Here is a 13,856-nt window from a genome sequence, read left to right as displayed (position 1 = left end):
GATGTCTCGTTAGTGGAGTTGGTACTGGTGGAATGTCTCGTTAGTGGAGTGTGGTACTGATGGGATGTCTTGTTAGTGAGGTATACTACTGATGGGATGTCTTGTTTGAGGGGTATACTACAGATGGGATGTCTCATTAGTTGGGGGTGGTACAGTTGGGATGACTTGAAAATGGGCTATTGTACTGGTGGGATATCTCATGTAGTAGGGGGATGTACTCATGGGATGCCTCCTTAGTTGGGTGTGGTACAGGTAGGATGTCTCGTTTTGGGGTATAGTAGTGTTTGGATGTCTTGTTAGGGTGGTTTGGTAGTGGGGGGGATATCTCATTCATAAGTGGCGTGTGGTAGGGTGGGATGTCTCATTCATAAGTGGTATTTGTGGGATGTCTCATTAGTGGCGTTTGGTAGTGGTGGAATGTCTCGTTAGTTAGGTGTGGGAGTCGTCATTAGTGGGGTATGGTACTGGTGAGTTGGAGTTCATTGGTGGGGTATACTACTAATTTTGTTGTTGTTTGCTTAACGCCCAGCCCGACCACGAAGGGCCATATCAGGGCGGTGCTGCTTTGACATTTAACGGCGCCACACACAAGACAGAAGTCGCAGCACAGGCTTCATGTCTCAACCAGTCACATTATTCTGACACCGGACCAACCAGTCCTAGCACTAACCCCATACTGCCAGACGCCATGCTGAGCAGCCTCTAGATTGCCAATTTTAAAGTCTTAGGTATGACCCGGCCGGTTTCGAACCCACGACCTCCCGATCACGGGGCGGACGCCTTACCACTAGGCCAACCGTGCCGGTCTATACTACTAATGGGATGTCTCATTAGTGGAGTGTGGTACTGGTGTAATGTCACGTTATTGGAGTGTGGTACTGGTGGGATGTCTCATTCGTGGAGTGTGGCACTGGTGGTATGTCTCGTTAGTGGGATGTGGTACTGGTGGGATGTCTTTTTAGTGGGGTGTGGTACTGGCGGGATGTCTCGTTAGTGGGGTGAGGTACTGGCGGGATGTCTCGTTAGTGGGGTGAGGTACTGGCGGGATGTCTCTTAGTTGAGTGTGGTCCTGGTGGGATGTCTCGTTAGTGGGGTATGCTAGTGATGGAATGTTTTGTTAGTGGAGTATACTACTAATGGGATGTCTCATTAGTGGAGTGTGAAACTGGTGTGATGTCTCGTTAGTGGAGTGTGGTACTGGTGGGATGTCTTGTTAGTGGGGTGTGGTACTGGAGGGATGTCTCGTTAGTGAAGTGTGGTACTGGTGGGATGTCTTGTTAGTGGGGTGTGGTACTGGTGGGATGTCTCGTTAGTGGAGTGTGGTACTGGTGGAATGTCTCGTTAGTGGAGTGTGGTACTGATGGGATATCTTGTTAGTGGGATATACCACTGATGGGATGTCTGTTTCGTGGGGTATACTATTGATTGGATGTCTCGTTAGTGGGTTGTGGTACTGATGGGATGTCTTGTTAGTGGGGTATACTACTGATAGGATGTCTCATTTGTGGGGTTTACTGCAGATGGGATGTCTCGTTCGTGGGGTATACTACTGTTGGGATGTCTCATTAGTTGGGGGTGGCACAGTTGGGATGACTTGTAAGTGGGGTATAGTACTGGTGGGATATCTCATGTTAGTGGGGGGGGGGGGGGGATGTATTCATGGGATGCCTCCTTAGTGGGGTGTGGTACAGGTAGGATGTCTCGTTTGTGGAGTATACTACTAATGGGATGTCTCATTAGTGGAGTGTGGTACTGGTGTGATGTCTCGTTAGTGGAGAGTGGTACTGGTGTGATGTCTTGTTAGTGGGGTGTGGTACTGGTGGGATGTCTCGTTAGTGGAGTGTGGTACTGGTGGAATGTCACGTTAGTGGAGTGTGGTACTGATGGGATATCTCGTTCGTGGGGTATACTACTGATGGGATGTCTCATTAGTTTGGGGTGGTACAGTTGGGATGACTTACTCCCCCCGGGTTAGGGGGAGTCCCATATTGATTGGGACGAGAAAGAATTTACCCGATGCTACCCAGCATGTCGTAAAAGGCGACTAACGGTTCTGTTTCTCCTTTTACCCTTGTATAGAATATAGTCAATTTTTATAAAGATTTTAGTCAAGCAGTATGTAAGAAATGTTAAGTCCTTTGTACTGGAAACTTGCATTCTCCCAGTAAGGTCATATATTGTACTACGTTGCAAGCCCCTGGAGCAATTTTTTGATTAGTGCTTTTGTGAACAAGAAACAATTAACAAGTGGCTCTATCCCATCTCCCCCCTTTCCCCGTCGCGATATAACCTTGAATGGTTGAAAACGACGTTAAACACAAAATAAAGAAAGAAAGTTGGGATGACTTCTAAGTGGGGTTAGTACTGGGGGGATGTGCTCATGGAATGCCTTTTAGTGGGGTGTGGTACAGACAGGATGTCTCGTTTGTGGGGTATAGTACTGGTGGGATGTCTCGTTAGTAGTGTATAGTACTGGTGGGTTCTCGAGTTAGTGGAGTGAGGTACTCCTGGGATGTCTAGTTGGTGGGTATGGTACTGGTGGGATCCCGCATTGGTGGAGTATAGTGTCGGTTGGATCTCATGCTTTTTGGGTGTGGTACTCACGGGATGTCTCGTTAGTACTCTTGCCTCGGGTTTAGGGTAAACAGGGTCTGGGGGTGTGGTTCTGGTGGGATCTCGCGTTAATGAGGTTTAGTACTGTTGGGATGACTTATTAGAGGGGCCTGGTACCGATTGGATCTTGCGTTAGTGGGTATTGTACTGGGGATGTCTCACTTGTTGGGTGTTGTAGTGGTAGTATGTTTCGTTAGTTGGGTATAGTGCTTGTGGGATTTTGCGTGAGTGGGGTATAGTACAGGTGGGATGTCTTGTTAGTGGGGTGAAGTACTGGTAGGATCTCATGTTAGTTTGGTGTGGTACTATCTATGGGTTCTTGCGTTAGTGGGGAGTAGTACTCATGGGGATATCTCGTTAGTGGGGTATACTACTGGTGGGATGTCTTGTTAGTGGGATGTGGTTCTGGTTGAATCTTGCGTTAGCGGGGTATAGTACTGGTTGGATGTCTCGTTAGTGGGGTTTAAGGCCAGAAAGTTGCGAGTATTGTACTGCATGTAACTGGCGAATAGAAATGTTCATCTACTCGCCAAATGCGAGTAAAAGTGTCATTAGTGGGGTCTGGTACTGGAAGGATCTCACTTTAGAGGGGTATTGTATTGTTCGAATGTCTCTCGTTAGTGAGGTAAAATACTGGCGGGATGTCTTGTTAGTTGGGTGTGGTACTGGTGGTATGTCTTGCTAGTGGGGTTATGTACTGGTGGTATGTCATGTTTGTGGGGTTTTGAACTGGTGAGGTGCCTCGTTAGTAGGGTCTGGTACTGGTGGGACCTCCTGTTAGTGGGGTATTGTACTGGGGATGTCTCATTTGTGGGGTGTGGTAGTGGTGGGATGTATTGTTAGTGGGTTATAGTGCTGGTGGGATTTCGCGTAAGTGGGGTATAGTACTGGTGGGATGTCTCGTGTTAGTGTGGTGTGGTACTCCTTGGTTCTCGTGTTGTACTTATGGGATGTCTCGTTAGTTGGGTGTGGTACTGGTGGGATCTTGCATTGGTGGGGTATTGTACTGGTGGGATGTCTCGTTATTGGGGTGTGGTACTGGTGGGATCTTGCATTGATGGGGTATTGTACTGGTGGGATGTCTCGTTATTGGGGTGTGGTACTGGTGGGATCTTGCATTGATAGGGTAAGTGGGATGTCTCGTTAGTTGGGTGTGGTAGTGGTGGTATCTCGCATCAGTGGGGTATTGTACTGGTGGGATGTCTTGTTAGTGGGGTAAAGTACTGGTGTTAGTTGGTTGTTGTGCAGGTGGGATGAGTGATGCACAATGCAATTAGTATCTAACTTGGTGGCTCTTTGTTGCAGACATCTTCCTGGTGTGTTTGTTCTACTTGCCTTGCCTGGTAGGAAGAGCATTCACTGGTTTAGAAGCTTGCAAGATGACAGCTATGCTAACCACATATTGGAGAACATTGGCTGACTGGTGCAAAACAACATATCTGGGATAATCTCATCAGCTTTGTGATGTGACTGTGGAATGCAGCCTACTGAATACAAGTGAACATCATGCTGACTGTCTGTAAGTGTACCGGTAATTGAGTGTATAGATCTCTGCATCTGCATGCAAAAAAAAGTGGTCACTCATGGTTCATGTATTACGGTTGCTGTAAGCCATTTACCCAGCATATGGCAAAAAGAAAGAAAACACTTATACCAAAGGCAAAGAAATTATGACAAAGAACACATAATGAATCGTTGTTTAACATATATGTGATCCATATGCTTCTTACTTTATGGTGTAAGGATGAGACGGAAAACCAGATAAAGAGTCTTTCTTGACCACACTCAGTATCAAGTTCCTAATATTGTTGAAACTGGATTTATCTTCAAATTTGCTTACACCTCATTTCTAACATAGTAGCTGTCGGTCATCACTTGGTATGTCTTGCAAATCTCTCACAGGATGTGTACGCATCACTTCCTCACAGGCTACAATCGTTAAAGGAGCAAAGGACACACAACTAAGTGCTTTAAGTTTGTAAGTGTATCTGGAAGGCCAGTAAAATAAAATAGAACGGTGATAAATACAAGACTTATTTTACAACCATTTGAAAAATACATACATCCTCCGTGGCTGCCCGCATAACGAAATCATTTTTCTCGTGTATTGAACTTGCCAGTGTTTCATCACAGAGCAGAGTCCGCCCCACACTTTGCTTTGTGTACATCACGTGAACACCCGCACAACACAACATTTTCACGAGAAAAACACGTTTATTTGTTTGCTTTGTCTGTATTACACATTTCTATTTACATTTACCACTGACACACCTAATTGCATACTTTATAGTTTGCAAGTGAACCGTTATCATACAAAATAACGTTATCACGAGACGAACAGAGATATCAGAGATTGTCTGCTTCTCAAATGTTTCGCGCAAATCATGTAATATCTATTTTTGCGAAAACCTCCCGAAGAAATGCAATCTCAGCGGCTTCAACCTGCAACATATTCGTGCTTATTTGGAATGTGACGTCCTGTTCTTCGTCACTAAAACTAAGCATCGCACAGAACCAGCGCCCTTCCATTAGATAGCAACAACTTGTTTTGAAGCCAGAGCCACTACCGACTGAGCTGTTTTACCACCTAATTCCCTAATTGATGTTAGCTGAGAAATTATGGTACTCACATTCATTCTAATTGATATTCCATCAGGTACACAAAGATATTACCAGATATTGCCCATCAAGAATTTCTTTAGCCTTCAATTGTACTGGAAAGTCTGTTTTCTTGTCCAGTGTAAATTTTAGTTTCTTTTGCATACAAACTCATATGAGTAAAACATCTCTTGATCATCCTTTGAACTTCAGAAATAAGAGCATTGTTTGTAACACATTCACACGTCCAAACAGGATTACATATCCTGCTGTTTTACACGTAGAATATAACTTAAAAAAACATTGTAAAATTCCTTCACAACATCCATATGGTAAGATGTCGGCCTCCTAATCAGGAGGTAGTGAGTTTGAATCCCGGTCGCTGCCGCCTGGTGAGTTAAGAGTGGAGATTTATTTGATCTCCCAGGTCAACTTATGTGCAGACCTGTTAGTGACTTAACCCCCTTCGTGTGTGCATACAAGCACAAGACCAAGTGCGCACGGAAAAGATCCTGTAATCCATGTCAGAGACGATGGGTTATAGAAACACAAAAATACCCAGCATACCTCCCCTGAAATCGGCGTATGTTGCCTAAATGGCAGGGTAAAAATTGTCATACACATAAAAATCCATTCATGCTAAAAATATGAGTGAACGTGGTAGTCTAAGCCTATGAACAAAGAAGAAGAATAATATGGGTTGAGTGTGAATCTTACAATCTGTTCCCCATGGTTCAAAATCATGCAACTTTGTACATATTCTTGTATTCAAAAGGTAAATATGCCAATGAATAAAATTGATTTTATGTGGGAATGGTTGTGTCATATAGTGTTAACTGTTATTTGGTACATACTTGCGTTGAGAGATGAAAAACAGTTGGAATCAGGAAGTCAAATCTATAACCTAGGCAGAACACACCAGTACATGTACATGCAAGTTGGCCAGCGTACACATATTCCATGCTACTTGGGTTTAAAGCGCATTGCACAGTGTAAACAAACATTGTTCAATACATTGTCTAGAAAGACCACCCAAGACAGTAGTTATGTTTATGTTAATACTAGAACGTTCAAACTCTTATTCCAAGGTATTCCTCAAATACATGTATGTTGTCATCAATACAAACCCTAACCAAACTCTGTTGCTCTTTAGGCGATTTTGAATACGTCCAGCAACAGCATGTGAATTGTAGGCTGCTCTTCTCAGGGTCGGAAAGTAGGAAGAAAATCAAAACAGCCACGGTGCAGCGGAAGAACTTGGGGATAAATACTCATGTCCAAACAATACCATAAACACAGCTGTTTTAAATTGGAATAACTCGGTGCTCAAAAACTTATTTTAAGTATTCCTGGTGTTTTCAGTAACATGATTCCAACCCCCAGCCCAAACTATATAGCTCTCAGTCCTTGGTGCACTTTATTCCTTTAATTAAACAAAAAGGATAGCTCACATTGGAATAGAATGTTTAACACAAATGCATTGTAACTTTTGGTGTTGTTTGTTTTGTTACAGATTGATCATGCTACCTTCCTTGGCCTCCCCTGGAACGGATGTTTCCTACAGGAGTCGAATTTTCTGCTGTTATTGATTAGACACCACTGTCACATGTCACACAGAACAGTGAATTCTTCAACTCATAATAAAAAAAAATAACAGTAAAAAGCTACCTTTCTTGATTTTGTGTGTGATTTGCCAAATGTGAGAACAGATGAGTGTGTGACATATTGTGGGATTTGGGTCTTTCTCAGAAGTGGTGCTCAAGTTTCCATGTTACAGCTGTCATCAAATACATTTCATATTTCATTGTGTAACTCGACAGATCAAATGACTACAAACAAAATTGGACACAGAATGCTGAAGGATTCATAAACAATTCAAGAATGCATTTGATTTGATTTGGGTAAGCTGAGCAAAAATTAGTTTCATGCACCACTTTTAAAGGCCACTCCCTCCCTCCACCAGTATCATCATTGTGTAAAGCAGACCCATGGCTTTATACTAAATGTGTTTACTTTCTCTTTCCTAACACGTTTAGTTAATGCATATGTAATTCTTTTGACCATGATTTCTGAGGATGACCCAATTCACTTGTTTTTAAAGGCAGAGATGACCCTTCCGATTTTAAGATTTTATTCTTTGGCAAACTTTTTAATTCTTATTTCAAGGTTCTTCATAACAATTCTAAGAAAAGGTGTTTCTTGTTCTAAAACGTTATATTGAATTATGGGTCAAAGTGGACCTTTTTAGGGATTAAACATGTAGTTTTGTGGAAACATTCATCTTTTGGAAAAATGAACTTACAACTTTGAAGTATGTTTTGTTTTACTCTAAACAGGTCTCTAGAAGCAACAACATTTTGTTTACAACATAAATTTCAAAAATAAAAGTTTTTGACAGAATTTCTAAAATCATGTAATTCACAAAAAGCCTGTTACTGTATTTGTTTGTTTGGTTAACGCCCAGCCGACCACGAAGGGCCATATCAGGGCGGTGCTGCTTTGACATATAACGTGCGCCACACACAAGACAGAAGTCGCAGCACAGGCTTCATGTCTTACCCAGTCACATTATTCTGACACCGGACCAACCAGTCCTAGCACTAACCCCATAATGCCAGACGCCAGGCGGAGCAGCCACTAGATTGCCAATTTTAAAGTCTTAGGTATGACTCGGCCGGGGTTCGAACCCACGACCTCCCGATCACGGGGCAGACGCCTTACCACTAGGCCAACCGTGCCGGTCTGTTACTGTATAAAAACGCATTTCTGGTGAAAGTAAGATCTGACAGAAAGTCTAGAAGATGACTAGTCGACTCTTTACCAATGAGAAAACAGCGTCTAAAGTTTTCAATATGGTGTCAACAGTAAATACAATACATGTACTTTGAAAATGATCAGTTAATTGCAAAAAAGAGGATGATAATTACACCACACAATGATTTGTGTGGTGTTCAAAGAACCTACAAATGCGCAGAAAACAAAGAAGGATGTGTTTTGACCCAACGTTTGTGCCATCTCTGGCTTTAAGAACCTGTCGGTGCCATAGACTTAAATAAATATTCTTGTACAAATATGTTGAAAGCATCATAACATGAAGATTTCAAGTGACAGAGAAAAATAAAACACAAAATATATTCAGCATACTTTTATGGACTTTCAGCATCACAGTGAATGAGACTTAAAAAAAAAACACATGCATTAAACTACGCTGCTGAAGATCACAAACTTGATTTTGTAAAGCCAGGTTTTATTTAGAAACCTACAGGTAACGTTTAAAAACGAAAATAGAAAAGATATGCAGTAATGTATATTATTACTGTATAAACGTATTGTTTAAAGGTATCGCAGATGGTGTGGTATAGTGCAGTTTGTGTTGACTGCAGTGGCTGATCAAGAAAAAGTGCCCATGCAGTTGTGAATACATTGTATCAGTGTAGGGTGGTGTGTATATGTTGTCTGCAGTAACTTCATCAAGGAAAAATTCCTACGCAGAAGATGTTGATGCATTGTGTCACTGTCGGAGTAAATAAATCTGCATAGACTACCAGCGTCCAGATGTGTGTGCTCTCTCTCTCTCTCTCTCTCTCTCTCTCTCTCTCTCTCTCTCTCTCTAAAAAACTGCATTAACCTTGAAGTCAATATGAATGCCGAAGAAGGCCAATTCGGTCTTTTGAGTATGTAAGACTCCATTATTACAGCATTCCAGTTTTTGAGGTCAGCCAACACTGCCGATACGAAACGAGGAAACTGCAAAGTCACCTGTGTACAAGAAATGAAAAAGTGCCCATGCAGTTGTGAGTATCAGTGTAGAGTGCAAAAGTATGGTTGTACCCACAATGTGATGCCCGTCAGAAGAGTGTACTTTCCGTCATTGTGATTCTCAAATTACTTAGGATCATATCAAGTAACTGCATGTCTGCCACGTAAGAGCACTTTCATTTCAGAATATTTTGGCCCAAATGTAGTACGACACTACATGATATTCAGATGCCCGTCAGTGAATGTGAATACATTTCGCAGGCTTATATTTATAGTCATAAAAGTTTGAAACTAAGTTCAGAAACACTTGACTGAAAAAGATCACCAGGAGACACAACCACTCAACACTCACACAGACATAATGGAAAAGGAGTTCTTAATTGGACACCTTTGTCAGAGCTGATGAAACTCGGATAACAGCGGGATTAGGAGGTACCAAGATGCCCGGACGGACCCGCAGGGCCTAAAATGAACAGCTTGCTGCAGTCGGCACCGACCCCATTCAGGTATAGTACATAACAGAATATTTTGCACGCGTACCTGTACCACAGGTATTTGAAAGCACTTCTGCTGTAACCTGATTATATGTACGTCTGCTTTGAGTCCGCTTAGAATGATAAATGTCGTCATATACAAGTCGTCAGTGAAAGCAGTGTGATCAGTCGAAGCTGCCAGGTGTGTTGCAAGAAGACTGAACTTGCAAAGAACTCCAGGCCAGGTGCCTGCTTACTTAGGACTGACACCATATTCATTTTGGGGTGGCTTATCCCACCGCTGGGACTGAGTATTTCAGGCGACCGTGCTCATGCGACACTGCGCCGACAAAATCATTTACAAGCAACAACATGAAATACAATTAAATTTTAAAAAGCCGCTGAGAATCTAGTGTCATTAAATTCAATTCGCCTTTCAGATTGTCTCACGGTCAGTCAGTTTATCATTATGTCAGGTAACCGCTGCGCAGGCACGCAGCGCGCTGACTGACCCCGGGGCTGCAGTCTTTCTGAATGGGCAGGCAGACATATGAACCGTGAAAACTACAGTTATATTATTATGGGGGCGAGGACGCCCCCATTCTATACGGATAGTTTCGAGGTTGACCATGGGCAGCGCCATTTTGTTGTGAAATACGTCATCAGTTTGTGTACACAGGAAGTTGTGACATCCGTCACCCTATGGGAGGGGTGACGTCAAAATTGTTCATCTGTAGAAAGTTGTGAAATCCGTCACCCTATGGGAGGGGTGACGTCAAAATTGGTCATCACAGAGTTTGTGTAACACAGGAAGTTGTGAAATACGTCACCCTATGGGAGGGGTGACGTCAAAATTGTTCAACAAAAACATGATATGTCGCATTGTGCAGGGTCAACTGCAACAAACTCAAACCGAGCCATTCATACCTAGCTGTATTTGAGTGACTTATATACCCGACATTTTTATTTCTTATTTTTAGCACAGGTGTAGGAAAAATCATGAACCAAAATGTTATTTATTTTCTAATTTAACATTTTTTTTACAAATATGACCATGGTCTTTTAAACATACAGTGACATTAAACATTGTTATGTTAAAAAAAAGAAAAAAGAAAAAAAGCTTTTGTGCACAAATCAGAAAATACATTGTACATTTTACCTACAGGCCAAACCGTGAGTGTCTGTGGCAAAGCCCGACCCAGGAAATTGCACTGATTTTATATTTAGATCAGAGCGAAATTGTCAAGAACAGGCGCTTGCATTTGGATGTGTCCAATGATAGTAGGTTTGGTTGTGATCAATCAGAATAATGTAGGAATAAAAATGTATGACAGTTTAGTATGATGACATGTAATTCACATATGCTGAAATATGATATTATACATCATGTAATATTATTATGGCTGTTGCCATGACCATAAAACCTAACAAAGGTTTAATGTAATGTAATTCAAAATACCAAAACCGAGCACCTATTAATCTCGTCTTTGCGCGTGAAGATTGAGGCCGTCTGCCAGTAGCGGTTAGGTCATACAGTGGAACCCCTCTCTAGCGACCTTTAAAATGTTGACAAAAATCGGTCCTTGTGGAGGGGGGTCCTTACAGAGGGAGGGGGGCGGAGTCAGGGGGCCACAAAGAAAGTCAGATTTAAAAAAAAGAAAAGAAAACAGAGAAGTTTGAGTTGCTGACGACCGTTCTCTCTGAAAGCAAACTGCTTCGATTTCATGTTTGTCCTTGGTGTCCACCAGTTCTGGTGCATGTACTACCCTGGCCAAGTTTCCTCTCAAGACATCAAAGAGACCGCCCCAGTATACTCTACAGCCTCTGGGCGAACCACCTCTCATAGCTAAAACTGGGTCAATGACCCCTGGGAAGAAGGTCAGTGTCTATAAAATTTTACTCCTAGGCCTGCGGCCAGGGGGGGGGGAGTATACCGGTACCATTTGAGAATCAGACCAAATGAGAATTGAACCATTTGAGAACATCCTTTTTTTTCAATCACTACATCGAAGGCCTGCGGCCCGGGGTTTACATGGGTTGGTTTGTTTGTTTGTTTCAAACCCACACCCATATACACACATTTCCCATTTAAACCATTTGTCGGCCCCCTGTCGATATTTATCGACTAAGTTCCTTGTTTCGTTTTGCTGATAAACTGACGGTATTTTAAGCATGCAAGGCGGTTGGGGCTGATGAAGCCTGCGGGAGGGGGTCTGAAGCCATGCAGCCTTAGTCACCGTTATGACTGACGGCCGCATCCACGCCGGTCCCGTTCAAGGCTCCCAAGTATTATCATATCAGTCCTTCAGGCTAGTCCTTAAGAGTCGCAACCTCAAGTTGTGCCTGTACTGAGAACATTAATATTCTCAAGTTCCCGTTCAACAGTATTCACTGAGTTGTCCATGCAATACTCAGTTAAACGCACGATCCTAGCAATATATTGCGACAACTGAACAGTTGAGCTCAAGTGTCCGCGGCCCCGATATCTAAAGTGGACTGGCTGGACACCGTACACTGACTTGAATATTACGGTCTTCGGGATAGTGAATGGGACAGACACTGACAGATATGTGTTTTGAACAACTTCTCATCCGTGAGGCTCGATTGATTGAGGACCCGTTCATGATGTGTTCAGAACACTACTTCTCAGTGAGCGGGCTGGATTCAGTGATTGAGGACCCGTTATGTGTTCAGAACAACTTCTCGGTGAGGCTCGATTGATTGAGGACCCGTTACTATGTGTTCAGAACAACTTCTCAGTGAAGCTCGATTGATTGAGGATCCGTTATGTGTTCAGAACAACTTCTCAGTGAGGCTCGATTGATTGAGGATCCGTTATGTGTTCAGAACAACTTCTCAGTGAGGCTCGGCGATTGATTGAGGATCCGTTATGTGTTTAGAACAACTTCTCAGTGAGGCTCGATTGTTTCAGAACAACTTCTCAGCGAGGCTCGATTGATTGAGGCCGTTATGTGTTCAGAACAACTTCTCAGCGAGGCTCGATTGATTGAGGCCGTTATGTGTTCAGAATGATACTGACACCCCGGGCCGGTCATATCCATTCGGCATTCCGCATTCCGCGTGTTGGTCCACTACGCCACACCGAGTAGCCTCCGCGGCGGGACAGCTCACTGCAGGTCTCATTTCTGGCGTTGACCGACACTGGCACTGCTGTCTGACTGGTTTAGGCTACTTAGTTTCCGCATTGCCATTGGCCCTGGTCGTACAAGTTAGACTAAGATTTCAGTAATATGTTGAAACATAATCTGTAATTTCTTCTTGTCAGTTTGCCTGTTCAGTTGTCGGCGCCGCGATGCCAGTCACTGATGGACACTGTGCGGTTAGCCTGGCCTGGTGCGGGCTGCACTGAGGCTGACATAAATACATGTAAGAAGTTCAGTTTTCCGACCTGCTATAGGTCAACTTATAAAACATAAGACAGAAAAACATAATTGATTGTATTACAACCACGTGCAGTACACAGGAATGTTGCTTGGCTTGCCGGGGGTCCTGATTTGGCCTATTATGGTCCGCTGGACCCGAAAAGCAACAGCAAATAAATAAATAATGCTTGGCTTGAGTACACTGCGGCGCACACACACGCATGGACGCACGAACACACACACGCCCGCCCGCCAGCAGGCACCCACACAACAAACAACTTGACAAACTGAACTGACACTGACACGAAGGCAGGCACACACTGACGCACCCGCGCGCACACACATGACTCCGGCACACGCAAACAAACACACGTGTGTGTTGGTATTCAGTCTGTGTGAATAAACTGATGTGTTTGTGTTTAGGTTTGAACAAAAACAACACTTATCCGCGTGTGCGTTCGCGTGAGTGTTCGATCGCGCATGCGCACACACACGTGTGTGGGTGTGTGGCGGTGTAAATTTGAGTCAGTGTTTGTGTGTGCGTGTGTCTTTGTCTCTGTGTCTGTTGTTTTGAAGCATGTGAGAAAGATGATAACTTCAGTTTAATATTTAATGACAGACAAACAGCGATCATCAAAGTGACAGTTGGCGTCCATTTCAGCACTGCGAAGCGCTCTTGCGTGACATCTTCGCGACTTTGTTTATCTGTGTATGGATGTGTGTGTGTGTGTGTGTGTGTGCGTGTATTTGTGTGCATGTGTCTGTAAATATGTGTTAAGGGAGGGGGGAAGAATGCGTTTGGCTTCATAGTACTTGCATACGAATCACTATCGCTAATCGATCGATGTTCACACAAAAAAGAAAAAAAAAGCGCAGGATTTTTTTTCTAGTCATAGTCTGAGTCTGTTCGTGTAGACCCGACACTTGGCCACAAATAGCACCTGGTTTTCAAAGAAATCATAACGTCGATTTCGTGCGAATGAGCTTTTGCCAAACAACCCTTTTTAACACTAAGTGATCTATGCTCATT

General features: G+C 43.2%; 1 long non-coding RNA gene across 1 annotated transcript; it reads left to right on the top strand.

Annotated features, from left to right (window-relative positions):
* The first annotated feature begins 1,649 nt into the window (after window positions 1-1,649).
* LOC138976848 (uncharacterized) lies at window positions 1,650-6,840 on the top strand. Its single transcript, XR_011459179.1, has 2 exons — window positions 1,650-4,132; window positions 6,725-6,840. It is a non-coding gene; the product is annotated as an uncharacterized lncRNA (long non-coding RNA).
* The last annotated feature ends 7,016 nt before the right edge of the window (window positions 6,841-13,856 follow it).

Source organism: Littorina saxatilis, linkage group LG9 (assembly GCF_037325665.1).
Source record: "Littorina saxatilis isolate snail1 linkage group LG9, US_GU_Lsax_2.0, whole genome shotgun sequence".
Taxonomy (NCBI): domain Eukaryota; kingdom Metazoa; phylum Mollusca; class Gastropoda; order Littorinimorpha; family Littorinidae; genus Littorina; species Littorina saxatilis.
Note: the sequence above shows the minus strand (reverse complement) of the source record. Positions and strands in the feature narration are given on the sequence as shown.